This window comes from Salvelinus sp. IW2-2015, linkage group LG5 (assembly GCF_002910315.2).
Source record: "Salvelinus sp. IW2-2015 linkage group LG5, ASM291031v2, whole genome shotgun sequence".
Taxonomy (NCBI): domain Eukaryota; kingdom Metazoa; phylum Chordata; class Actinopteri; order Salmoniformes; family Salmonidae; genus Salvelinus; species Salvelinus sp. IW2-2015.
Window position 1 is genome coordinate 27,958,671 of NC_036844.1, and position 26,638 is coordinate 27,985,308.

Here is a 26,638-nt window from a genome sequence, read left to right on the forward strand (position 1 = left end):
TATTTTTCTTATGATTTAATTGTTTAATTGTATTTGTTTCCTGCTCTAATTATGCAGGAGTCGTGTGAAATAGTACACAACCTTTAACATTTCGCCATGGCCCAAAACATTCACAATGGAAATAAAATGAAAATACAACAAATAAATAAAATAATCTGACTCCTCTTTTCCTGATTTGTGACACCTGATACATTTCCAATGTAATGATGCTTTTGGTTTTGGCAGAGATATAGATTTGCTCATCACTGCACCTTATGGCGTAAGGATTAGAGGCGATTATGTTTCTGTGCTTTGGCAAAAGACAGCGTGTGTTTGTGATCTGAGCGGCCATTTGATCAAACGGATGAAAAAAATAATCACACCGAAAAAGACAATACACTATAAATACTCATCAAAGCTGCCACCATCATGGGGAAAACATTTCCCCAGTCAATCTGTAATTCCCTTCATAATGAAAAATAATACAAGAGTTTTGTCTTCATTAGAGATGCCAGAAGAATACTTGTTTCATGTGAGATATCCCCTCCCACTGGTGGGGTAATATCATCTGTCAATTAACACAACACGGTGTGTGTATGTGTCTGTACGTACATTACTAAATGTGTATGTTCATGTGTGTGTGTGTGTGTGTGTGTGTGTGTGTGTGTGTGTGTGTGTGTGTGTGTGTGTGTGTGTGTGTGTGTGTGTGTATTTCAGTCTTTTGGATGAATCCAGGGTAGAGGATTTGGTTAACACATCAAATAGACCAGCTAAAATGAGGCAAGATGATTATGTGGATAAGAACTCTGAATGTATTAAACACTATAGCTGCAGTATCTACAGTATGTTATTCCCCAGACAGTGAGTGTCCTAACTCATTTAAGTATCTGGGTAACAGAGTGTAATTGCTATTCCAAATGACTGACAGATGAGAGGCATGGGGGAAATATATGAGTTAGTACAGAATAAGAAATAACGACAGTGAGCAGAGGAACAGAGAGAGATGAAAAGGGAGAAGACAGAAAGAAACCTTTAAGACATCTACTGTAAAAATTCTGTGCTTTTCACCTCTCCCAAAGATATGGATTACTTAACAAGCCAGTGTGTTATTTTGCCGTTTGCAAATAACATCTTCAAAGTTCAGAGCTTTTTGTAACCTCTTTTAAAAACCCCTCTGGTGAAATTCAAACAGACTAATTTGTGTTCAAATAACTACTATAAACCGGGTAATTTGGGACCTGGATTTTGATTGGGTAAACAGCATTCCAACTGTGTGTATATCAGACATATACCATGGGTATGAAGAAAAACTACTTGTTTACTGTTATTTTTATGTTGATATCCTGTTTATAATAGCAATAAGGCACCTTGTGGGTTTGTGGTATGTGCCCAATATACCACTGCTACGGGCTGTATCCAGGCACTCCGCTTCTCTTAAAAAAGAGAAATAATAGAAAAATAACAACACGAGGAATAAACGCACAATCAGTAAATAATAACTTGTCTATATACACAGGGTACCAGTAGGCAGGCCTTATTGCTTCTTGTCAATAGGGGGACGCTGTTTTCACTTTGGAAAAAATCGTGCCCAAATTAAACGGCCTCGTACTCTGTTCTAGATCATACAATATGCATATTATTATTACTATTGGATAGAAAACACTGTGAAGTTTCTAAAACTGTTTGAATTATATCTGTGAGTAAAACAGAACTCATTTGGCAGCAAACTTCCATACAGGAAGTGAAAAATCTGAAAACGAGGCTCTCTTTCAGGGCCTGCCTATTCAACTGGCTTTTATTTATCGATATGTATGCACTTCATACGCCTTCCACTAGATGTCAACAGGCAGTGGAAGGTTGAATGGGGTGTCTAGCTTGATCTGAGGCCGAATAAGAGCTTTTGGAGTGACAGGTCCGGTATTTTGTTTGTTTTCGACGACGCGCGGGGGACCTCGACATTTCTTCTGAAAAGCGTTCGGTATACACGGCGAATATCTCCGGCTCTGATTTTATTTGATACATATGAGAAAAACATCATAAAGTAGGATTTTTCAACCGAGTTTTATCAGTTTATTCAACGTTTATTGGGACTTTTGGAATTTTCTGTTCTTTGTGCCAAGAGAGGATGGGAATGTTCGCGCCACAATGCTAGCCAAGGTTGCTAATTCGACAGAAGAAAAAACATTCTAAAACCAAACAACGATTTATTCTGGAAATAGGACTCCTTGCACAACATTCTGATGGAAGCTCAGCAAAAGTAAGAACATTTATGATGTTATTTCGTATTTCTGTGTAATATTTTGACTCCTATTCTCCGCCATGTTGGTGAGCGCTGTCTCACAATAACCCAAGCTGTATGTTGTGGTAAAGTTATTTAAAAAAATCTAACACAGCGGTTGCATTAAGAACCAGTGTATCTTTCATTTGCCATACAACAAGTATTTTTATGTAAAGTTTATGATGTGTTATTTGGTCAGATTTAGGTGAGTGTCCAAAATATCTCCGGACATTCTGGCGAATTGTTGCTACGTATTCACAATGTATAACCACGATTTGCAGCTCTAAATATGCACATTTTCGAACAAAACATAAATGTTTTGGCGGGGAGTAAATTGTGTTGTGTGTTTGGCTACTGTAGTGAGCTAATAGAAATACATATTGTGTTTTCGCTGTAAAACACTTAAAAAATCGGAAATATTGGCTGGATTCACAAGATGTTTATCTTTCATTTGCTGTACACCATGTATTTTTCATAAATGTTTTATGATGAGTATTTATGTATTTCACGTTGCTCTCTGTAATTATTCTGGCTGCTTTGGTGCTATTTGTGATGTTGGCTGCAATGTAAAACCAGGATTTGTAGCTATAAATATGCACATTTTRGAACAAAACATAAATGTATTGTATAACATGATGTTATAAGACTGTCATCTGATMAAGTTGTTCWAGGTTAGTGATTKATTTTATCTCTATTTGTGGGTTTTGTGAAGGCTACCTATGCGGTGGAAACATGGTGAAAATATGCCGTTGTGTGTTTGGCTATTGTGGTTAGCTAATATAAATACATATTGTGTTTTCACTGTAAAACATTTTAAAAATCGGAAATGATGGCTGGATTCACAAGATGTTTATCTTTCATTTGCTGTATTGGACTTGTGATTTCATGAAATGATATTACATGATATCCCTGTCCCGTTAGGCTAGGCTATGCTAGTCAGCTTTTTTGATGAGGATGCTCCCGGATCCGGGATGGGTATGAAGTAAAGGTTAACTAGCCCCTGACCCTGCAACTCTGGAGCAAGTGTATGTGAGTGCGAGTGCGAGTGCGAGTGCGAGTGCGAGTGCGAGTGCGAGTGCGAGAGCGTGTGCGTGTGTAAGTGTGTGTGCGTTTGTGTCAGAATGCTCAGGTGGTTATTGATCAGTGAAGTCAGTGAAGTCATAGACCCAGGGTTGTGAGGAATATGCATGCATTGATTGCCCGTATAGAGCCTGTCTCTCTCCCAGCTCATCTGGTTATATAACTGGCCCCTTTCCCCGTTTCCTTTTCTGTTTCATTGCATTGTTTTATGCTTATTTTTCCCTCTCGGGCCTCAAATAGCAGAATAAACAACACAAGAGTGCAGTCAGTGCTCTACACACTCTGAAGAGCAGACAAAAACAAACAGACACACACAAACAAACATAGAAAAATAGAAAGGGGGTTTATGGAAACACTAATCCACAAATCTAGATACTTTTTTAGGATGGGAGGTTTGTCTGCAAATCCCAGTGTATTTAATGGAGCTCAGAACTGGAAGGGAAACACATGCTTCAATTTTAAGCTCATTAGTTTGCCTATTAAAGTTGGCCTCCTCCTTTCCTACTCCTCTACTCCCACCGTCAAGCGCGCACACACACACACACACACACACACACACACACACACACACACACCACACACAACACCACACACACACACACACCACACACAACACACACACACCCACACCCCCACACACACACAACACCACCCACACACACACACACACACACACACACACACACACACACACACACACACACACACACACACACACACACACACACACACACACACCTCAGATAAAGCCAACACATGCACCTGTCCCTCCACCCACTCATCTAACATGTATACACACCACTCTTTTCCAGGCATTCTTACCAGCGCTTTTCCCAGGCATTCTTACCAGCGCTTTTCACAGGCATGATTACCAGTGCTTTCCCAGGCATGATTACCAGCGCTTTTCACAGGCATGATTACCAGCGCCTTTCACAGGCAATATTACCAGCGCTTTTCCCAGGAATGATTACCAGCGCTTTTCCCAGGCATGATTACCAGCGCTTTTCACAGGCATTATTACCAGCGCTTTTCACAGGCAATATTACCAGCGCTTTTCACAGGCATTATTACCAGCGCCTTTTCACAGGCATGATTACCAGCGCTTTTCCCAGGCATGATTACCAGCGCGTTTCACAGGCAATATTACCAGCGCTTTTTCACAGGCATTATTACCAGCGCTTTTTACAGGCATTATTACCAGCGCTTTTCACAGGCATTATTACCAGCGCTTTTCACAGGCAATTATTACCAGCGCTTTTCACAGGCATGATTACCAGCGCGTTTCACAGGCACATATTACCAGCGCTTTTCACAGGCATGATTACCAGCGCGTTCACAGGCATTATTCACAGCGCTTTCCCAGGCATGATTACCAGCGCTTTTCACAGGCATTATTACCAGCGCTTTTCCCAGGCATGATTACCAGCGCTTTCACAGGCAATATTACCAGCGCTTTTCACAGGCATGATTACCAGCGCGTTTCACAGGCATTATTACCAGCGCTTTTCCCAGGCATGATTACCAGCGCTTTCACAGGCAATATTACCAGCGCTTTTCCCAGGCATGATTACCAGCGCTTTTCACAGGCATTATTACCAGCGCTTTTCACAGGCATGATTACCAGCGCTTTTCACAGGCATTATTACCAGCGCTTTTCACAGGCATTATTACCAGTGCTTTTCACAGGCATGATTACCAGCGCTTTTCACAGGCATGATTACCAGTGCTTTTCCCAGGCATGATTACCAGCGCTTTTCTCGTCACACATTTCAGGGTCGTTCCATGTCATTTTAGCAAACAATGACACCCACCATCTCAAATTGTTCTGAAATATTGTCTGCAGTTAGAAACAGATAAGATAAGCATTTTCCTAGGTGAAAAAAAAGTGTAAATTCCCCCCCAAATTACAAAATTACATGTTGGTTTCCTTACCCTGTAAGCAGTCTATTGACAGCAATCATGCTTTGGTTTTGTTAACCTGGTGACTGTTGTAACATTTATGGTACAAATCCAATGCAAGTCAATAACCATGTTTCCATCCACAGATTTTATTTGAGGAAAGTCATACAGTATAATTTTTTAAAATCACGACAGCTGTGATGGAAACAGGAAGTGACGGTACAATTTGTTAATTCGATATGGTGGGATCTTTTTGTGTCTATAAAACTAATTATGTGACAAATTGCAGCTGAAACAATTTCTTGCGCAATTGTTGATAGAATAACCATCATGTCGAGGTAAATTTGCAGTCAGGCGATGCTATGTCGTGTGGTCCTCCCACTACAACTTGAAAAATCATGTAGAACTAAGAAAGGATATAGCCCTTGGTTCACCCCAGACTTGACTGCCCTTGACCAGCACAAAAACATCCTGTGGCGTTCTGCATTAGCATAGAATAGTCCCCGCGATATGTAACTTTTCAGGGAAGTCAGGAACCAATATACACAGTCAGTTAGGAAAGCTAAGCCTAGCTTTTTCAAACAGAAATTAGCATCCTGCAGCACTAATTCTCCCCCAAAAAAGACACTGTAAAGTCCATGGAGAATAAGAGCACATCCTCCCAGCTGCCCACTGCACTGAGGCTAGGAAACACTGTCACCACCGATAAATCTACGATAATCGATTATTTTAATAAGCATTTTTCTACGGCTGGCCATGCTTTCCACCTGGCTACCACTACCCCGGCCAACAGCTCTGCACGCCCTGCAGCAACTTGCCCAAGCCCCCCCCCCCTGCTTCTCCTTCACCCAAATCCAGACAGCTGATGTTCTGAAAGAGCTGCAAAATCTGGATCCCTACAAATCAGCTGGGCTAGACAATCTGGACCCTCTCTTCCTAAAATTATCTGCCAAAATTGTTGCAACCCCTATTACTAGCCTATTCAACCTCTCTTTTGTATCGTCTGAGATCCCCAAAGATTGGAAAGCTGCCGCGGTCATCCCCCTCTTCAAAGGTGGAGACACTCTAGACCCAAACTGTTATAGACCTATATCCATCCTGCCCTGCCTTTCTAAAATCTTCGAAAGCCAAGTTAATAAACAGATCACCGACCATTTCGAATCCCACCATACCTTCTCCACTATGCAATCTGGTTTCTGAGCTGGTCATGGGTGCACCTCAGCCACGCTCAAGGTCCTAAACGATATCATAACCGCCATCGATAAAAGCTGTCTCTTATACACATCTAGATGTGTATAAGAGACAGCTTCAAAGGTGGAGACACTCTAGACCCAAACTGTTATAGACCTATATCCATCCTGCCCTGCCTTTCTAAAATCTTCGAAAGCCAAGTTAATAAACAGATCACCGACCATTTCGAATCCCACCATACCTTCTCCACTATGCAATCTGGGTTCTGAGCGATATCATAACCGCCATCGATAAAAGATAGTACTGTGCAGCCGTCTTCATCGACCTGGCCAAGGCTTTCGACTCTGTCAATCACTGCATTCTTATTGGCAGACTCAATAGCCTTGGCTTCTCAAATGACTGCCTCGCCTGTTTTACCAACTACTTCTCTGATAGAGTTCAGTGTGTCAAATCGGAGGACCAGTTTTCCGGACCTCTGGCAGTCTCTATGGGGGTGCCACAGGGTTAAATTCTCGGGCTGACTCTTTTCTCTGTATATATCAATGATGTCGCTCTTTCTGCTGGTGATTCTCTGATCCACCTCTACGCAGACGACACCATTCTGTATACATCTAGCCCTTCTTTGAATACTGTATTAATAAAAAAACTTCAAAACAAGCTTCAATGCCATACAACACTCCTTCCATAGCCTCCAACTGCTTTTAAATGCTAGTAAAACTAAATGCATGCTCTTCAACCGATTGCTGCCTGGCCCCGCCCGCCCGACTAGCATCACTACTCTGGACGGTTGTGACTTAGAATATGTGGACAACTACAAATACCTAGGTGTCTGGTTAGACTGTAAACTCTCCTTCCAGACTCACATTAAGCATCTCCAATCCAAAATTAATTATAGAATCGGCCTATTTCGCAACAAAGACTCCTTCACTCATGCTGCCAAACATACCCTTATAAAACTGACTATCCTACCGATCCTTGACTTTGGCGATGTCATTTACAAAATAGCCTCCAACACTCTACTCAGCAAACTGGATGTAGTCTATCACAGTGCGCGCTAACCGAGGGAGGCGGGTGCATGGTGTTTCCTCCGACACATTGGTGCGGCTGGCTTCCGGGTTGGAGGCGCGCTGTGTTAAGAAGCAGTGCGGCTTGGTTGGGTTGTGCTTCGGAGAACGCATGGCTTTCGACCTTCGTCTCTCCCGAGCCCATACGGGAGTTGTAGCGATGAGACAAGATAGTAATTACTAGCGATTGGATACCACGAAAATTGGGGAGAAAACGGGATAAAAAAATACAAAAAAAAAAAAAAAAAATGCCTTATCTCAGCTCAATGATCACCATAGCAACACCCAACCATGGCACACGCTCCAGCAGGTATATTTCACTGGTCATCCCCAAAGCCAACACCTACTTTGGCCTTTCCTTCCAGTTCTCTGCTGCCAATGACTGGAACGAATTGCAAAAATCACTGACTTATATCTCTCTCTCTAACTTTAAGCATCAGCTGTCAGAGCAGCTTACCAATCACTGTACCTGTACACAGCCAATCTGTAAATAGCACACCCAACTACCTCATCCCCATATTGTTATTTATCTTTTTGCTCTATTGCACCCCAGTATCTCCACTTGCACATCATCATCTGCACATCTATCACTCCAGTGTTAATTCTAAATTGTAATTATTTTGCCTCTATGGCCTATTTATTGCCTTACCTCCCTAATCTTCTACATTTGCACACACTGAAAATCGATTTTTCTATTGTGTTATTGACTGTACGTTTGTATATGTGTAACTCTGTGTTGTTGTTTTTGTCGCACTGCTTTGCTTTATCTTGGCCAGGTCGCAGTTGTAAATGAGAACTTGTTCACAACTGGCCTACCTGGTTAAATGAAGGTTAAATAAAAATTCCTATATATTTTTTTTATGCACCGTTTTTTTGGCTGCCAGTACTTCACCACCCTGTGAAGTTATGATGAACTTCACAGGGTGGTGAAAGTGCACGGGCGAGGAGCTTGATGCCCTTTTCCAATAAATATTGAGAGTCTTAATTTGTATGCTAGTGACATCACAGGAGGTTGGTGGCACCTTAATTGGGGAGGACAGGCTCTTGAGAATGGCTGGTGCGGAATGGGTGGAAGGGTATCAACTGCATCAAACACATGGTTTCCATGTGTTTGATGCCATTCCCTTTGCTCCATTCCAGCCATTATTATGAGCAGTCTTCCCCTCAGCAGCCTACACTGAGTGACATGATGATTGGTGCTTAGCTGCCAATTAACAAATAAGAATGATCTTGCTCTTATCCATCTCATCATATAACCTGACTTGTCCTGTCCACTTTATCAGCGCACTGTTGTCTAGAGAGCAAGTGCAAATTGGGTTTGTGTGACAAAATCATCGATAAAGTAGAAAATGCAATGGAAACACATTGGACTTGTGTTCATTTGGTACAACTTTAATGCAAAAGTGATTGTAATGTGCACTACATCATCCCGCACAGCCTTTTATCTGCAACAAGCCAGTTTTAATGGAAACAACCTGGTGAGAATCTTTTTAATTGTTTTAAATAATATTCGCATGAAAATTGTTCACAAATTGGATGGAAATCTAGCTACTGGTACTTTTATTAGCATAATAAGTAACTGCCAACTAGCTCTCACAGTCTCACGTAAGAATTGGACGTTCATCCATGTTTCTCAAACATTACATTTAGAAGTGTTTAAGGTTACGTTTAGGCATTAACTCTGAATTTTGAAATTTAGGGTTAAGTTTATGCGTTAGCTCAGAAATGTTAAGGTTAGATATTAACTCAGAATGGTTAAAACCTCTTAGATGTAAAGTCCCCTGTTTAGGSGATCTGCATAGTTCTGGTACCGGTTCTGACCGTCATTTTCGCTTATAAATTGATCTGTGGACACCGTAGATCAGCACTCACTGTTGCCCCTAGTGGCCGGTTTCAAAGTCATCTCGCAACGTCCTCAGCAATGGATGGATGTCGAATACTGACTGAATACTGTATCACTGGTGACCTTCATTGATTTACACAAGAAAAAAATATATACTTTAGGATGATTTTGACATGAAGCATGAAAATGCTCATATAGGTACCATTGACTTGCATGGGATTTGTGCCACAAATATATCAGGATGTAGGATGGGACATAAACTGAACAACTTCAATTACTAATTTCTCTGAATAGGGGAAAATAACCATCACCAAATTCGCTCAGAATACATTACATAGTATGAAGAGACAATACTCCAAGCCACAGCTCCATACTACTTCTCAGACATAGAGAACTGATACTGTATACTGGTTATTAGGGTGGGATTGGTGTGGGGTGTGGGGGTCCGTGGGTGGCTTTAGAATTTGTTTTAATTTAGGTGCAATCAATTAGTTTAATTTCTCAGAGATCAAATCATATTTCAACAAAATAATGATGCAGCACTGCTAATCTTATCTGTTTCTAACTACAGAAACGATTTCAGAGCAATTGTAGATGGTGGATGCCAAAATCCTCTTTCTTGTGCTTTTTGAGGTGGAACAACCTTCCATGAAGCACAAACACACACGCCCACACACCACTCTCTAAGCTCTCTTCCTCATCCGTCAGCCAACCCTGCCTACAATGAGAGACAAATGTTAAAACACACCGCTTTACACTCTCATCCCCTCTCTACCTCTCCTTACGCCCTCTTACCTCCTCTCTCCCTTCGAAATCTATCACATTTTTCTATAGTCTAAATCATCACTGAAATCATCACTATCAGACAAACCGGTTCCATTTTCTAAACCCACTGCTTTTCCCTTTTCTCTCTCAGTCCCCTATTCTTTATTTCTCATCCTTTACATACTTGGCCACTATCTTTTTCTAGCAATATTAATTTAGTTTCATCCTCTCTCTTTTACTAGTCTCTTCTTCATGTCTCTATATTACCTTCTCTCTATGAAAATTGTGAAATCCCAAATGCCAACCATTACTTACCCATTACAATTAATGAACTCCCATAGAAAGTATAGTGCTCTAATATAGCTATGTGTATTTATCCCTTTCATCACTACCAATTCCTCTATCTCTGTCCTCCACACTGCATCCCCACTGTTAGATCTCCTGCTGTTTATCTCCTCTCCAATCCTGTTTAAAATATGTCCCATCTATGCCATAAAAATAGCCCATAGAATACTATGCTGAAATGTAACACACAAGCCATCAAGAGCAGCAGAGCAGTGGACAGGACAGGAAGTGGTGTTACTCACATGGTCTCGTCGTTCTGGAACTCCAGTTTCCCAGCCACCTCCTCGTAGTCCTCCCCAGCCTTGGCGGTGCCCTCCAGGGTGTGGTAGGGGATGGCCACTTTACCCCTGGCCCCGGACATCCGGTGCACCTTTACCTGCATGGTGCCCACGCTCTCGCTCACCCTCATAGACTCTATTTCAAACGTGAAGATGCCTGCGTGGTCGTCGTCATAGATGGTTACCGTGGCAGTGTGGGCGTTGCCCAGGGCGGCCTTGGGGGATACGTGGGGGGAGAGGTTCCTCATACTGCTGGTGGTGGTGATGGTGCTGGGCTCCAGGATGGCCACCTCGGCACGGTGGACGATGCGAGGGTTGCTGAGGTGCACGTAGAAGTGCTCGTCCTCTTCAAAGATGTCGTCATCAATAACCCCCACMGTCAGCTCCTTCAGCGTCTCACCGGGTTTGAAGACCAGCGTGCCCTCAGCAAATTCATAGTCTGAGCCGGCGTTGGCCGTTCCATCCTCTGTCCGGTAGTCCACCTGAGGTGACCCAGGAACAAAACCAACTCAATGACGATTCAATTAATTCACTAGACAGGAGTAATTACTGGAGAAAATGGCCCCCTGGCTCGACCCTTATCTCATCTAAAAACCTTTCCCATTATTACATTTAGCTTGAGTGATTTTCAACACAATAATCTTTCCATTATACAGTACAATAAATCACAAAGACAAATATGAGTAGCTTCTCCCCACTGACCTTGACTGTGCAGCCGCTTTCACCACCATGGCGCCCAACAGACAGCTTGAGCGAGCTACAGTTCTCGAAGCACTGGTAGTGGGAGGGTTCAAACTGCAGGTAGATGGTGTGGGGGTCCTCCTCCTGTCCGCTGGCCTCATGGCAGCTCACCACCTTCCTGGCRTGGTCGGCAGCATGCTTCTTCAGGATGTTCCCAGCACCGATCATCATGCGTGTGGCCTGGATGCGGTAGAAGGCCCTGCTCTTCTGCTGCTGGACCAGAACCTGGTAGTTGGCCATCTCAATCAGCTGCTCRGTGTCCTTSTCTGGGTGCCTCTGTTTCAGCTCCTTCAGYGTGCGGGCCATGTCCCTCCGAGCRTCATCCTCRTCTGAGRRCAMRCCRCCYCCCTCCTCCACCCCCTCCAGCATGCRGTCCAGCACKTCCTTGGGGTGGGGGTGGGAGTTGCCCCCCTGGCCYTCCATCTCCARYTCCATCTTGGTGAACATGCRGTCRCCCTCRGTCTCYATGATGATMCCGCGGGCCTTGTCGACACGGTAACGCTTGTGGATGTACTTGTAGAAGAGCAGGCGTCGGTCRGCGACCCAGGCCTGAACCACACAYATGGGGAAGAACATGAATGTGASCACGGCCTCCCACACCTCCACCTCCCCCGGGGAGATGACAGCCAGGATCAGGTAGAGCCAGATGTAGGCGAAGATGCTCCAGGTTGCCGTGACAAAGAARACCCTCAGGTGCTTGATCCTGCGTGTCTCGTTCTCTGGCACCACGTYCACYCAGAGGGCGATGATGACGAACATGTTGAAMGCRGCGCTYCCCACAATGGTGCTGGGGCCCAGGGAGCCTGCCTCAAACGAGTGGCCACACACCTCGATGACAGACAGCAGGATCTCTGGGGCAGATGAGCCTAGGGCCATCAGGGTCAGGTTGGATACMGTCTCGTTCCAGATGCGTACYGTGGCTGTGGTGGTCTCTCCGTTGGGCTTCTTGATGGTGATCTCTTTCTCCTGAGAGGTGATGACCTCAATAGAAGACATGAAGCGGTCGGCGATAATGGACATGCCCAAGAACATGTAGATGAGAGCCACAAAGTAGACGATGGCCCGCGCCACCTTGTCGCCCACTGACGGGTTCTGAGGGTTCCACATGGGAAGGACCACGCCCTCAGAGCAGGGGTCTCCATCAGAGCAGTTGCTGGGCGGGCTGCTGGGTGCTGCTTGGTCTGAGCCGGCCTGGGAGAGGTGGGTGAGCTCCAGGAGGAAGAGGAGGAAGAGAGACGTGGAGAAGCAGGAGGCGGTGAAGGGGTGGACAAGGCTCAGAATGCGGGTGTGTAACATGCCGGCGTCCGGACATTCGAGTCAGCTGGCTCCAGAGATCAGCCCACTTCACATCCAACGTCTAAACAGACACCCCTGGAAGACACAAGGGAAGAAGTGTAATGAGTTACAAGAAAGACTAGCACAAGCAGAATATTGATTGTTAGCTGCTGCAGATAGATCATTGTAAGGTCCGCATGTCCTCGTCTTTCCCTAAGGCTAGGTGCTCTAGTGGTCAATCACAATGTGATGGGAGAGTTAGTTACAGTGATAGTTTATTCCATCCCATATATCTGGTTCATTAATTGAGGCCTGGATGACAGTGAAAACCAGCAGACCAAGTGAGTAGATCTCCAGAACCTGAATTATCGACTGCTGTTTTAGATGTTTTTTATTTATTTAACTTTTATTTAACCAGGAAAAGCCCATTGAGACCCAGGGTCTCTTTTTCAAGGCAGACCTGGCCAAGAAGACAGCAACAAACAATACATTAGAGAATTAAAACATACAACAATACAACAACATGATCCAGCCTAAAAAGAAAGCATTTACACTCCTCTGTAACTGAGTCTCCCATCAATATTTTATGTTCATTCAGTGGCACTAACATATCTAGATGAAGCATGTATTGTAGATTATTCCATGCGTCTGGTGCACAAGAAGAGAAGGCAGTCTTGCCTAATACTGTGAATGTCCAGCGGACTTTAAATAGCAACCACCTAGCAGACCGGGTATGGTAACTGTGGGTGCTGAAGGAGTGAGTTTACCCAAAAGGGCTTTGTAGATGAACACATACAAATGTATCTTTCTGCACATATGAAGTGAGGCCAGCACAGTACAGATGAGCACCACTGTTGTTTACCAACCTGAGTAAATCTCCTCTTTGGCAAATAAAGCGCCACAGCCAAATGCACTTACCGTAACCCTGCTTCAGTTGTTATTGGTGTTACAATAGCAATTGCTGCTGCTGTAGCTGATGCTGTCAACCACTACTTTAATACTTTAATTCTCTGAATATCACATTCAACAGCTCCTGTTTCACCCCTTCTCTGTTGTGTGACTGACTTCCTATTGTGCTGCCGTGTCAATGTTAACTCTGTAATAGATCAAGCACAGTGAGTGTTCACTTTGTAATACACTTTTTTGAAAACACTAATCCTCACTCTTCTAAATGTTTCTGTCTAAGGAGCTTAACAAATGTGTTAAACCGTGGCCCAGAGTCAGTGGTAACAATAACAGCGTAATGAGTAATGTTCACAGAAAGAGAAAGTGTTTTTTCTTTCTCATCCCTGAAAAGTCCTGGCTGAGGCGTGTTTTATATAAGAGCCTGTATCACGCATGGATGACCAATGATGCCTCTGCTTCCTTAGCCTCTCTTTCTCTACAAACAGCATAGTACAGTCACATCAGCAGCTCCTGTCCCTCCAAGCCGTACAATGGTCCACAATCTCTCACCTCCTAGTGCCAGCCTCCCCTCCCCTCTCCATGTGAACACCTCACCAGTCGCCCACCTCTTTGGTTGATCATAACCCTATAAGCAACACTTCAGGACTGCTTTGTTTCCAAACAATGATCACCGACAGCTATTGTACCACCAATAACAACAGAAACAGCCTCTCTGGGTAAGTGGGTAAGTGCATTTGTCCATAGCGGCTTACGAGCTAAAGAAGAGATTGCTCAGAGGTGGGTGAACAGAACAGCATCCCTGATCTGTGGAGGGGATCTAGTCCTCTATTCACAGTTCACATTTTCATCAGCCTGCCTGTACGCTCCAATGGCTCTCCCTGGAACTTGAACTACTTGGAGGGGAATTATGGTGTTTTTTCTTGCCTTCCATTTTCCTAAGGAAAATTCCTGCAGCCACTATAAGCAGTTCAACACACTGCTGTGCGGTATATGATGCATTGTTGGCCCTATACAGATGTTGGACCTTAATTTGACCAGTAATGTCACAACAAAATAATACTGCAGCAACAGGATTTAAATGTTAAGTCCATAATGTTGCTTGATTGGTGGTTGGGCTATTAGCTGGCCAAAATTAGGCTACATGAAAAGTGCAATACTGTTAATATAACCGTGAGTTATTGCAGGTTTTCAGTGAATTTATGTAAATCATGAAGCCCATCTGCATAAGGAGAGGATTCCGGCAGCCACGGCAGAGATGTTGCCAGTCAACAGTCAGAGTTGCTACCTCGCCTTGTCAGGCCGACACTTTATTAGTCCTGGGTGATGTAGCAAGCTAGCAAATTATCTTAACTTACCACGCAACATAGCCCAACGTAGTGTGAGACTGGAGAGTAGCTGTAGTTCCCCAATGGTCGACAGGCTAAAACACTCTGTGGACATGGCACGCACATGTATGCACCCTGACTATTAATTTCATGTTTAGGAACAGAGATCTGGAAAACAGTGAGCAACCATGTACGGTCAGCTAGGGACAAAATGTCTGCGTCACAACGATAGGACATAGAAGCCTCTGAGCACCTTTACATTGGTTTGGTTCATTGATTTGCACTCTTAAAACGCCAAGCGTCTTCAAGCATCTAAACCTTTAGCAAATGAGGCACACTGTTGAGGGGTCAAAGATTAAATTGTTGCATCTCAAAAACATTGTCATTCAGAGCCAGGAGGATTATATAACATTACAAGATGCCAAGAAGAAGAAGACTGCATGAATATTGAGAAGGAGATGTGTTATGGATTAAGATAGGATTATAGTTGGATTAAATGAGAGGAGTAAAAATACAGATTTTCTGTAGGGAGCTCCCTTTGCTCTCTTGGAGGTGAGTCAGGTGCTAAAATAGACTGACAGACACACTTGGCCTTAGAAACACAGAATCATCTCAACCAGGGGGGAAGTCAGGACCGAATCTCTGGAGACCCAGACCAGGCATACAGTATAGAGACTATGACAAGACCATCAGCAGAGACATCAGGTGCAAAGATCCAGATTCCAGACAACACCAAGACGTTGGGTTCAGAGACACAGACCAGACCGAGAACTGGACATCAGCTGTGTGTGCGGTAGAGAATTAATCAGTGGTCCAATCAGCTAGCCATCCAATCAGCTAGTCGTCTCTCTCTGCCTCCACTGAGAATTCTGCCATCAGTGACCAAACCCAACAGGCCAGAAACAACAAATAGAGTTTGAAATAACATGAGCAAACCATATCCACCATAAATTTGGTGCCATTTCAGATTTTTCTTGAGCAGAATATGCTTGTACAACTTGATTCAATTTCCCTTCAAGTTTCACTATGTCTAGACTGGGTACCGCACTCCATCTCAATTTCTATTTGACATTTGTAATTTTATTGTTACCCACATAGACTTGATGGTATACATACCCATGGATTTCAGTTAGCATTAATGCAAAGGGCTGTAGAAATAACACAAAGGCCATACACATTCTATATATTTCTTTATCATTGTTGTCTTGTATGAGTCTATGAACACTGCACAACTATACCAAACCATCTGTATATATCAGACCTGTTTTACTTGTGCAGATTCCATGTGGTAGGGTGTTTGGTTTGGGGACCAAAAGCAGTGAATACTGTATTTACACCATATCTGCCTCACTCTGCCCCTTCAGTCCAGCCTAGTCAATATTGCGCACACCTCCCCTCTGTCTTCATCTACCACCTGACAGCAACCCCCTCCACTCTGCTGAGCAATGCTACACAGATCATGTAAATCCTATAATACAGTAACTGATCATTGATATGCCTATACTCTTTTAACAGTTTTCATTGTGGCCCAGAGACCGTAAAATCAATTCAGTGCTAATACTGAATATACGTTCTAATACTGAGACTAACCATCAAGGCAATCTCTTCGAGGCCATAACGTAACTGCCTCATTAATGTCAGCTGATGATGTAATATACAAACATCGTTCTTTCTCCAGGTTAGACCACGGGGCTGCTCACTGCTAGCGCATAGCAAGGGGAATGAGAGCAGAGCAGCACACTAATGAAGGGACCAATAGAGAGGAGCTAGAGAACACCTGCAGGTCACCCCTGCTGTTCTCACACTACTGAAGCATGTGTTCCATATCGTTAACGACACACAGTCAAACACCCTGTCAGGGTTTGACCACACGGCTCTCCTTTTGCTCTCTGTCTGGTGCCTGATGTGCAATGGGAGGGCCTATTTAACGTATATACGCGGGGAGTCAGGAAGAAGGTGCAGAAGGTACGCTTAATGATAAGAAAAGGCAGATAAACAAAACAGGAGAAGCGTACTGAATGTGAACAAAGCCATTACTGCCTGATGACTGAGGCTACTGAGGGCTAAATAAATAGAGTAATCAAGGCGATGATGAGGTCCAGGTGTGCGTAATGATGGGGAGCAGGTGTGCATAATGATGATTGCCAGGACCTGTGGTTAGTAGACCGGCAACATTGAGTGCCAGAGCCAGGGAGCGGGAGTAGGTGGAGAGCCAGACGTGATCACCAGGATGGAACACGGGAGCCTCACTGCGGTGGCGGTCCGCCTGCTCCTTCTGGAAGCAGATGGCGTGCTGGAGCCTCACGGTGGCAGCGTTCCAAACCTCCTCTGCGCGCCAGAACCATTCATCCACCGCAGGGGCTTTGGTCTGGCTCGGGGTCCATGGGGCCAGGGCCGGCTGATATCCCAGGATGCACTGGAAGGGAGCCCAGTGGAGGAATGACAAAATTAGTTCTGGGCGTACTCTGCCCAGGGAAGGAAACGGGCCCACTCCCCTTGCCGGGCAGTGACTCCTAAGGAACCTCCCCAGCCCCTGGTTGGTCCTCTCCACCAGCTCGTTTGACTGAGGCCGGCACCCCGGTGTGAGGCTGGCCGTGGCACCCAGCTTCTCCATGAAGGCTCTCCTTTCTCGCGATGTGAATTGGGGGCCATGGTCGGAGACGATGTTCTCCAGAAGGCCATAGTGCCTGAAGACCTGCTGGAATAGTGCATCAGCAGCCTGGAGAGCAGTAGGGAGACCAGAGAGAGGGATAAAACAGGAGGATTTGGAGAATCTGTCCACCACAACCATAACAGTGGTCAAACCATCAGAAGGGGGAAGATCAGTAACGCAATCTATGGACAGATGAGACGGAGGCCGCAGAGGCACGGGAAGGAGAAGAAGTTTCCCTACTGAAGCGTGCCGGGGTGATTTGGTTTGGGCACATATGGAGCAGGAGTTGATGTAGCGTGCGAGATCCTGCACCGAGGTGGGCCTTAAGTACTTTACGGACATGGATTGAATGGTGCGAGTGATACGTGGGTGTCCAGCGGCAAGGGATGTATGCGCCCAGGTCAGCAGCCAATCCCTTACCTCCGTGGGGACGCAGGTGTGCTCCGGAGGGCAGGCAGCAGGCACGGGTTCCCCCTCAAGAGCCTGGCGGATGTCCACGTCTACGTCCCAAAGCACGGGGGAAATGATTCGGGAGGGCTGAACGATGGGCGCACTCAGAACAGGAAAGGGCCCACCTTGCTTGGCACGGATTCAGCCGCCTCGCTGTCCGTATGTAGGTTCCGATGGTCGGTGAGGATGAGAAATTGGTCCTTGGCGCCCTCCAGCCATTGTCTCCACTCTTTTAATGCCAACTTCACCACCAGGAGCTCCCGGTGGCCGACATCATAGTTCCTCTATGCAGCAGAGTAGTATGCACATGGATACAATTTCTGTGGGTTACCTTGGCGTTGGGACATGACAGCCCCCACGCCCACTTATGAGGCATCCACCTCCACCACAAAGGGCAGCGTAGGATCTGGGTGTTTCAGCAACAGGGCTGAGTTGAAACGGCCCTTCAGTAGGCGCAAGGCCTCATCGGTTGCAAGACTCCACACCAACTTACTGGGACCGCCCTTGAGGAGAGAGTTGAGAGGAGAGGCGATGGAGCTGAAGTTTTTAATGAAGCGGCGGTAGAAGTTGGAAAACTCAAAAGAAACGTTGTAGTCCCTTTACGGTGGTTGGGACTGCCTCGACCTTCCTCTCAACCATCACCACTCCCGAGGTCTGATCCGGTATCCCAAGAAGGAGCCAGCCACCTGATAGAACTGGCACTCCTCCTCCGCTACCCGGATGTGGGCGATATAATCCTCCAAGGTGGCCGAGTAGACCAGGATTTCGTCGATATACACGACCACCTGGTGCACAAGCATGTTCCGGAACACCTCATTCACAAATGCCTGCAACACCGATGGAGCATTAGCTAACCCATAAGGCATTACCAAGTACTCGTAGTGCCCAGACATCGTGCTGAAGGCCGTTTTCCATTCATCCCCCTCCCGGATGCGGATCAGATTGTAGGCACTCCGCAAGTGCAGTTTAGTAAAAAAAAACGGGCCCCGCGGAGATGTTCAATGGAGGCCAGGAGAGGGTAGCGGTACTTGGTGGTGATGGAATTGAGACCTCTGTAATCAATGCACGGACGTAGACCTCTGTCCTTCTTGGCCACAAAGAAGAAGACTGCCAATGCAGGGGAGGTGGATGAGCGGAAAAACCCCTGCTGGAGAGCCTCCTGGATGTACTCCTCCATGGCCTCGGTTTCAGCCACCGACTGAGGGTAGATGCGACTGCGCGGAGGTGCAGAGTCTGAAAGCAGGTCGATAGCACAATCCCAGGGGAGATGAGGAGGGAAACAGGTGGCGCGGGTCTTGGAGAAAACCTCCCAGAGATCTTGGTAAACATCCGGGATGTCGGGGCTGGAGGGCAACCACAGGACTCTCAACCGAGTGGAAATACAGGGTAACGGAAAGCAGGTCTTCCGACATCCGGGAGCCAAGGCAGTGATTTTTTATCCTTGACCAAGAGATGGTGGGGTCATGACGTTGGAGCCACGGGAGGCTGAGGATGACTGTGTACGGGTGCGTTGATGAGGAAGGGAAGGATTTCTTGGTGCAGGAGTCCCACGGTCAGGGTGAGTGGTGCTGTGATGTGTGTGACTCCGGTCTGGACCTCCTTGCTCAGTCCTCCACGGAATAGGGTGCAGAGTGCCGGGTCATTTCATCTGCTGGAGGCTGCCACGGTACGGAAGGTGAAGGCGTACTCAGCAGCAGTCTGGGCACCTTGCCGGAGTTGGAGTAGTCACTCTCCTCCGTCTCTGCTCTCTGGTGGATGGTCGAAGACTGCCCTGAACAGAGCCATAAAACCTCTCGTAGGAACCTAGCTCCTCCTCTCCTCTCTCCCTGACGGCCGTAGCCCACTCCAACGCCTCTCTGGTCAGCAGGGAAATGACCGTGGAAACCTTAGACCTCTCGGTGGTGGGGGCTCCCGTGTGATGGGCAAAATAGAGGGAGCACTGGGGAAAGAAGCCACGGCATTGGGATGGAGTCCCGTCATACTTGTCCGTGAGGGACTGTCGGTCATCGCTGACCTGGGCTGTCTGCTGGGTAGGCTGGGGGGCTGGCTCGCTGGGACGACTCATGGTAGGAGGCCAACCGCTAGTTGGAGGTGAATCCTCTTGGGTGGTGTCGAGGCAGTGGATGACGTGGAGGACCCCTTCCACAGCCGCACACAGTTGCACTAGCTGATCGTGGTGTTGGCAGAGTAGGTGTCCTTGTTTCCACGACCTTCTGGGAGATGTCTTCCTCTTCAGCTGCTTCCATAATACAGTGCCTTCGGAAAGTATTCAGACCTCTTCACTTTTTCCACATTTTGTTACGTTACAGCCTTATTCTAAAATTGATTAAACAGTTTGTCCCCCTCATCAATCTACTCACAATACCCCATAATGACAAAGCAAAAACAGGTTTTTAGACATTTTTGCTAATTTGCTAAAACTGAAATAATACATTTACATAAGTATTCAGACCCTGTACTCAGTACTTTGTTGAAGCTCTCCTTCACTGCAGCCGAGGTGAGTAAAACATTTAAACGTGTTAACCCTCGCAAGGCTGCAGGCCCAGACGGCATTCCCAGCCGCGTCCTCAGAGCATGCGCAGACCAGCTGGCTGGTGTGTTTACGGACATATTCAATCAATCCTTATCCCAGTCTGCTGTTCCCACATGCTTCAAGAGGGCCACCATTGTTCCTGTTCCCAAGAAAGCTAAGGTAACTGAGCTAAACGACTACCGCCCCGTAGCACTCACTTCCGTCATCAGAAGTGCTTTGAGAACTAGTCAAGGACCATATCACCTCCACCCTACCGGACACCCTAGACCCACTCCAATTTGCTTACCGACCCAATAGGTCCACAGACGACGCAATCGCAACCACACTGCACACTGCCCTAACCCATCTGGACAAGAGGAATACCCATGTGAGAATGCTGTTCATCGATTACAGCTCAGCATTTAACACCATAGTACCCTCCAAACTCGTCATCAAGCTCGAGACCCTGGGTCTCGACCCCGCCCTGTGCAACTGGGTCCTGGACTTCCTGACGGCCGCCCCCAGGTGGTGAGGGTAGGTAACAACATCTCCACCCCGCTGATCCTCAACACTGGGGCCCCACAAGGGTGCGTTCTAGCCCTCTCCTTACTCCCTGTTCACCCACGACTGCGTGGCCATGCACGCCTCCAACTCAATCATCAAGTTTGCGGATGACACTACAGTGGTAGGCTTGATTACCAACAACGACGAGACGGCCTACAGGGAGGAGGTGAGGGCCCTCGGAGTGTGGTGTCAGGAAAATAACCTCACACTCAACGTCAACAAAACAAAGGAGAATTGGGACTTCAGGAAACAGCAGAGGGTAGCACCCCCCTATCCACATCGACGGGTCAGTAAGTGGAGAGGTGGAAAGTTTTAAGTTCCTCGGTGTACACATCACGGACAAACTGAATTGGTCCACCCACACAGACACGTTGTGAAGAAGGCGCAGCAGCGCCTCTTCAACCTCAGGGCTGAAGAAATTCGGCTTTCACCAAAAGCACTCACAAACTTCTACAGATGCACAATCGAGAGCATCCTGTCGGGCTGTATCACCGCCTGGTACGGCAACTGTCCGCCCACAAACCGTAAGGCTCTCCAGAGGGTATGAGGTCTGCAGAACGCATCACCAGGGGCAAACTACCTGCCCTCCAGGACACCTACACCACCCGATGTCACAGGAAGGCCATAAAGATCATCAAGGACAACAACCACCCAAGCCACTGCCTGTGTCACCCCGCTATCATCCAGAAGGACGAGGTCAGTACAGGTGCTCAAAGCAGGGACCGAGAGACTGAAAAACAGCTTCTATCTCAAGGCCATCAGACTGTTAAACAGCCACCACTAACATTTAGCGCCGCTGCCAACATACTGACTCAACTCCAGCCACTTTAAAAATGGAATTGATGGAAATTATGTAAAATGTACCACTAGCCACAAACAATGCCACTTAATATAATGTTTACATACCCTACATTACCCATCTCATATGTATATACTGTACTCTATATCATCTACTGCATCTTGCCATCTTTATGTAATACATGTACCACTAGCCACTTTAAACTATGCCCACTTTATGTTTACAATACCCTACATACTCATCTCATATGTATATACCGTATCCATCTATACCCATTCCCATTGCCATCCGTTCTGTACCACCACTCATTCATATATCTTTATGTACATATTCTTTATCCCTTTACACTTGTGTGTGGTTTGATGGTAGTAGTTTGGAATTGTTAGGTTAGATTACTTGTTGTGTTATTACTGCATTGTCGGAACTAGAAGCACAAGCATTTCGCTACCACTCGCATTAACATCTGCTAACCATGTGTATGTGACCAATACAATTTGATTTGATTTGATTTGAAGCACCTTTTGCAGCGATTACAGCCTCTAGTTTTCTTGGGTATGACGCTACAAGCTTGGCACACCTGTATTTGGGGAGTTTCTCCCATTCTTCTCTGCAGATCCTCTCAAACTCTGTCAGGTTGGATGGGGAATGTCGCTGCACAGCTATTTTAAAGTCTCTCCAGAGATGTTCGACCAAGGCCCTTCTCCCCTGATTGCTCAGTTTGGCCGGGCGGCCAAGCTTCAGGAAGAGTATTTGTGGTTCCAAACTTCTCCATTTAAGAATGATGGAGGCCGCTGTGTTCTTGTGGACCTTCAATGCTGCAGAAATATTTTGGTACCCTTCCCCAGATCTGAGCCTCAACACAATCCTGTCTCGGAGCTCTACGCAGAATTCCTTCCACCTCATGGCTTGGTTTTTGCTCTGACATGCACTGTCAACTGTGGGACCTTACATAGACAGGTGTGTGCCTTTCCAAATCTTGTCCAATCAATTGAATTTACCACAGGTGGAATCCAATCAAGTTGTAGAAACATCTCAAGGATGATCAATGGAAACAGAATGCACCTGAGCTCAATTTAGAGTTTCATAGGAAAGGGTCTGAATACTTATGTAAATAAGGTTTTTCTGTTTTTGCAAAAATGTCTAAAAACTTGTTTTTGTTTTGTTATTATGGGGTATTCTGTGTAGATTGCTGAGGATGTAATAAAAAAAATAATAATAATTAGAATAAAGCTGTAATGTAACAAAATGTGGAAAAAGTCAAGAGGTCTGAATACTTTCTGAAGGCACTGTAGATTCATTGGTTGTAAAGATGGGTGTCCATAATAAAGAGATACTCTGCTTTTTTGACACCACACTCCACAAAGCAAGTACTGCAGGCTCTAGTTTTATCTTATCTTGATTATTGTCCTGTCATACGGTCAAGTGCTGCAAAGACAGACCTAGTTAAGCTGCAGCTGGCCCAGAAAAGAGCCTCACTTCTTGCTCTTCATTGTAATCAGAGGGCTAATATTAATACTGTGCTTGGCCAAGAGTTGAGGAAAGACTGACTGAGTCACTTCCTGTTTTTATTTTAAAAAACAATGTGTTGGAAATTCCAAATAGTTTGCATAGTCAACTTACACATAGCACTGACACACATTACATTTACATTTTTGTCATTTAGCAGACGCTCTTATCCAGAGCGACTTACAGTAGAGTGCATACATTTTATTACATTTTTTTACATACTGAGACAAGGATATCCCTACCGGCCAAACCCTCCCTAACCCGGACGACGCTATGCCAATTGTGCGTCGCCCCACGGATCTCCCGGTTGCGGCCGGCTGCGACAGAGCCTGGGCGCGAACCCAGAGACTCTGGTGGCGCAGCTAGCACTGCGATGCAGTTATAGGTAAAACAATATAAGGTAAGTAATTGCAAGTATAGAAATTTCTGTCCACAGGCCAGTGGCCCAGACGCACTTTCTTCAAACTGCTCTTGATGGTGTAACGCCAATCAATCAATGCTGCAGGCGCCCWATCACCGCAAATACATATTAACTTCAGGATTGGTGGGTACCCTGCGGGACGGTTGATTTAACATAGGCTAATGCGATTAGCATGAGGTTGTAAGTAACAATAACATTTCCCAGGACATAGACATATCTGATATTGGCTTAAATTATTGTTAATCTAACTGCACCGTCTAATTTACAGTAGCTATTACAGTGAAAGAATACTATTGTTTGAGGAGAGTGCACAGTTTTGAACATGAAAAGTTATTAATAAACAAACGAAGCACATTTTGACAMWCTTCATACAWTTTTTTTTACAGAAATGCAATGGTTCATTGGATCAGACTAAAACTTTGCACATACGCTGCTGCCATCTAGTCGCCAAAATCTAAATTCCACCTGGGCTGGAATGGCCTTTCTCTTGCATTTCAAAGATGATGGTACAAAAAAAAGATTGGTTTTTTTCTTTACATTATCTTTTACCAGATCTAATGTGTTATATATTCTCCAACATTCCTTTCACATTTCCACAAACTTCAAAGTGTTTCCTTTCAAATGGTACCAAGAAAATGCATATCCTTACTTCAGGGCCTGAGCTACAGGCAGTTAGATTTGGGTATGTCATTTTAGGTCGAAAATCGAAGAAAAAAAGGGGCCGATCCTTAAGAGGTTTTTAAGTAGCCATGTGCTTTGAGAGGCTTTGAGCACCCGGTCAAAGAGTGATAACAGGCAGAACAGAAGCCTACAGTAGGAGTTTTAATGATGAACCAGATGATGAACCACATACCACAGCAGACATGCCACCAGAGGTCTTTTCAGTCCCAGGTCAAGAACAAATTCAAGGAAATGTACAGTACTATACAGAGCCATAAGTGCATGGAACTTCCTTCCATGTTATAAGCAAACCTGGTTTAAAAAACGAATAAAGCAAAACCTCATGGCACAACGCCTCTCCCCATGTGACCTACTTGTTGTGAGTATGTACTGACATGTTTGTGTAACTAATAGATGCACACACAATTAAAAACATGAACATGTAGTGTGTGTATGTCAATTGTAAAGTCTTTTGTCTGTAATGTCTTTTTCGTTATGTGTCGGACCCCAGTAAGACTAGCTGTCGTCATTGGCGTCGGATAATGGGGATCCTATTAAATCAAATGAAATCCCCAGCTGAGTCTACAAGTGTCAAGAAGTTCATGGATGCTCCTTCCGTTTCTCACCCTTTAAGCGTTTGCTTCCTTTATTTTCTGTCTCTCCTTTTCCCCCTTTCACACTCTACCATAGGCGGAAATCCCAGGGGGGACGGGGGGGACACGACCCCCCCATCCTGGGGAAAATATGATTTGTCCCCCCCAATATATCACTGTAAACATAACTATGTAATTTCAATAATATTAATAATACGCAATGAAAGCACTTGTGCTGATTATAGACACTTAATAGCGCGTTTTTAAATTTCACAAGATTGCGACCCCCCCGCCCTTTGCCTCACAATGGTTTGATCCACTGCACACTAGCTGAATTGCAGAGCTATCGGCGCCAAACTAAACAGAACATTAACTATCAAGCTAGCTAGTACCTATTCCATTTATGTGGCGTCGTCAAAGATGGAATATTTGCTATCGTCAGTTTATTCCAAGATTAGCATGCAAGCTGTAGTGCTTCAAAGTCCCTGTGATAAGGTTAGCGATAAACTGAAGTCCAAACTGAAGCAGAACTACACTCTCTTATACCATTGTCTTAAATATATTTTAATGGTCTCGTTGCAAAAGCTAAATTGTCGTTAGTGAATTTTTTATTTTTTTTCACCTTTAACAGGTAGCAAAGATTATAGCAAACACCACAGAAACGGAATTGTGCTCCTAGCTTTGCAAATTCAGCTATTGTTGGAAGCCTAACCAATATGAAACAAACTATGTTAAAATTTACAAACGTTGCAGCATGTGTTGTGTAAATGTGTGTGTGGCAGCTAGACCGGTCAAGCCAGCCCAGGTAGAAAAATGTCAGAAAAAAGTAAAAAGACGGACATCAAGTATTTTTCAGTACCACCAAAACGCAAAGTAAGAAACTCTAGTAGCCTAATATCTCAAAGACGAGTTGATAAAATGTTCATAGAAAGAAGTGAAATGCTAATGGAAATGTTTCACAATGATGTCCATTAGGCAAGAGCAGGCAACAGATGGACAACAGACAGCAGAGCTGGGGACAGATATGCAGGGACAGACTGGCAGAGACAGGGCAGTCTCAGGTAAGTTTGTTGAGTCTTTGTTGGCAACATTATGAAAGGTTCTCCATTTTTTTGATTTGTAACAATAGGGACATAATTGGAAAATGCCATGAATACCCCACTCTCAATTTAAACTGGTGACTGAACCAAGATTTGTTTAAGGCAATGGTATTGCTGTTTGATAATTGTGTTAGTTTTGGGTACGCGGTAGTTAGGAGTACAGCAAACACCTTATTTTTTTTAGGAGACAGACTGAGTCAGTGACGGGTGGTGAAAGGGAAAGAGCCAAGGAGAGAGACTTCAGAGGACAGTGTCACAGCCACGGCAGGACCAGGTGTCACCCTTGTTGCCAGCAGCACCAGTATAGGGGACAGTGGCACAGCATCGTCCAGTTACCTCAGTGATGACAAAAACCATATCAGCCACACCCACAATTTATGGAACCGCAAAACTCTTGCAAACGTTATCAAG

General features: G+C 45.2%; 1 pseudogene; it reads right to left on the reverse strand.

Annotated features, from left to right (window-relative positions):
• The window catches only part of LOC111963705 (sodium/calcium exchanger 1-like), an 89,403-nt pseudogene that overhangs the window by 46,695 nt on the left and 16,070 nt on the right, over positions 1–26,638 (reverse strand).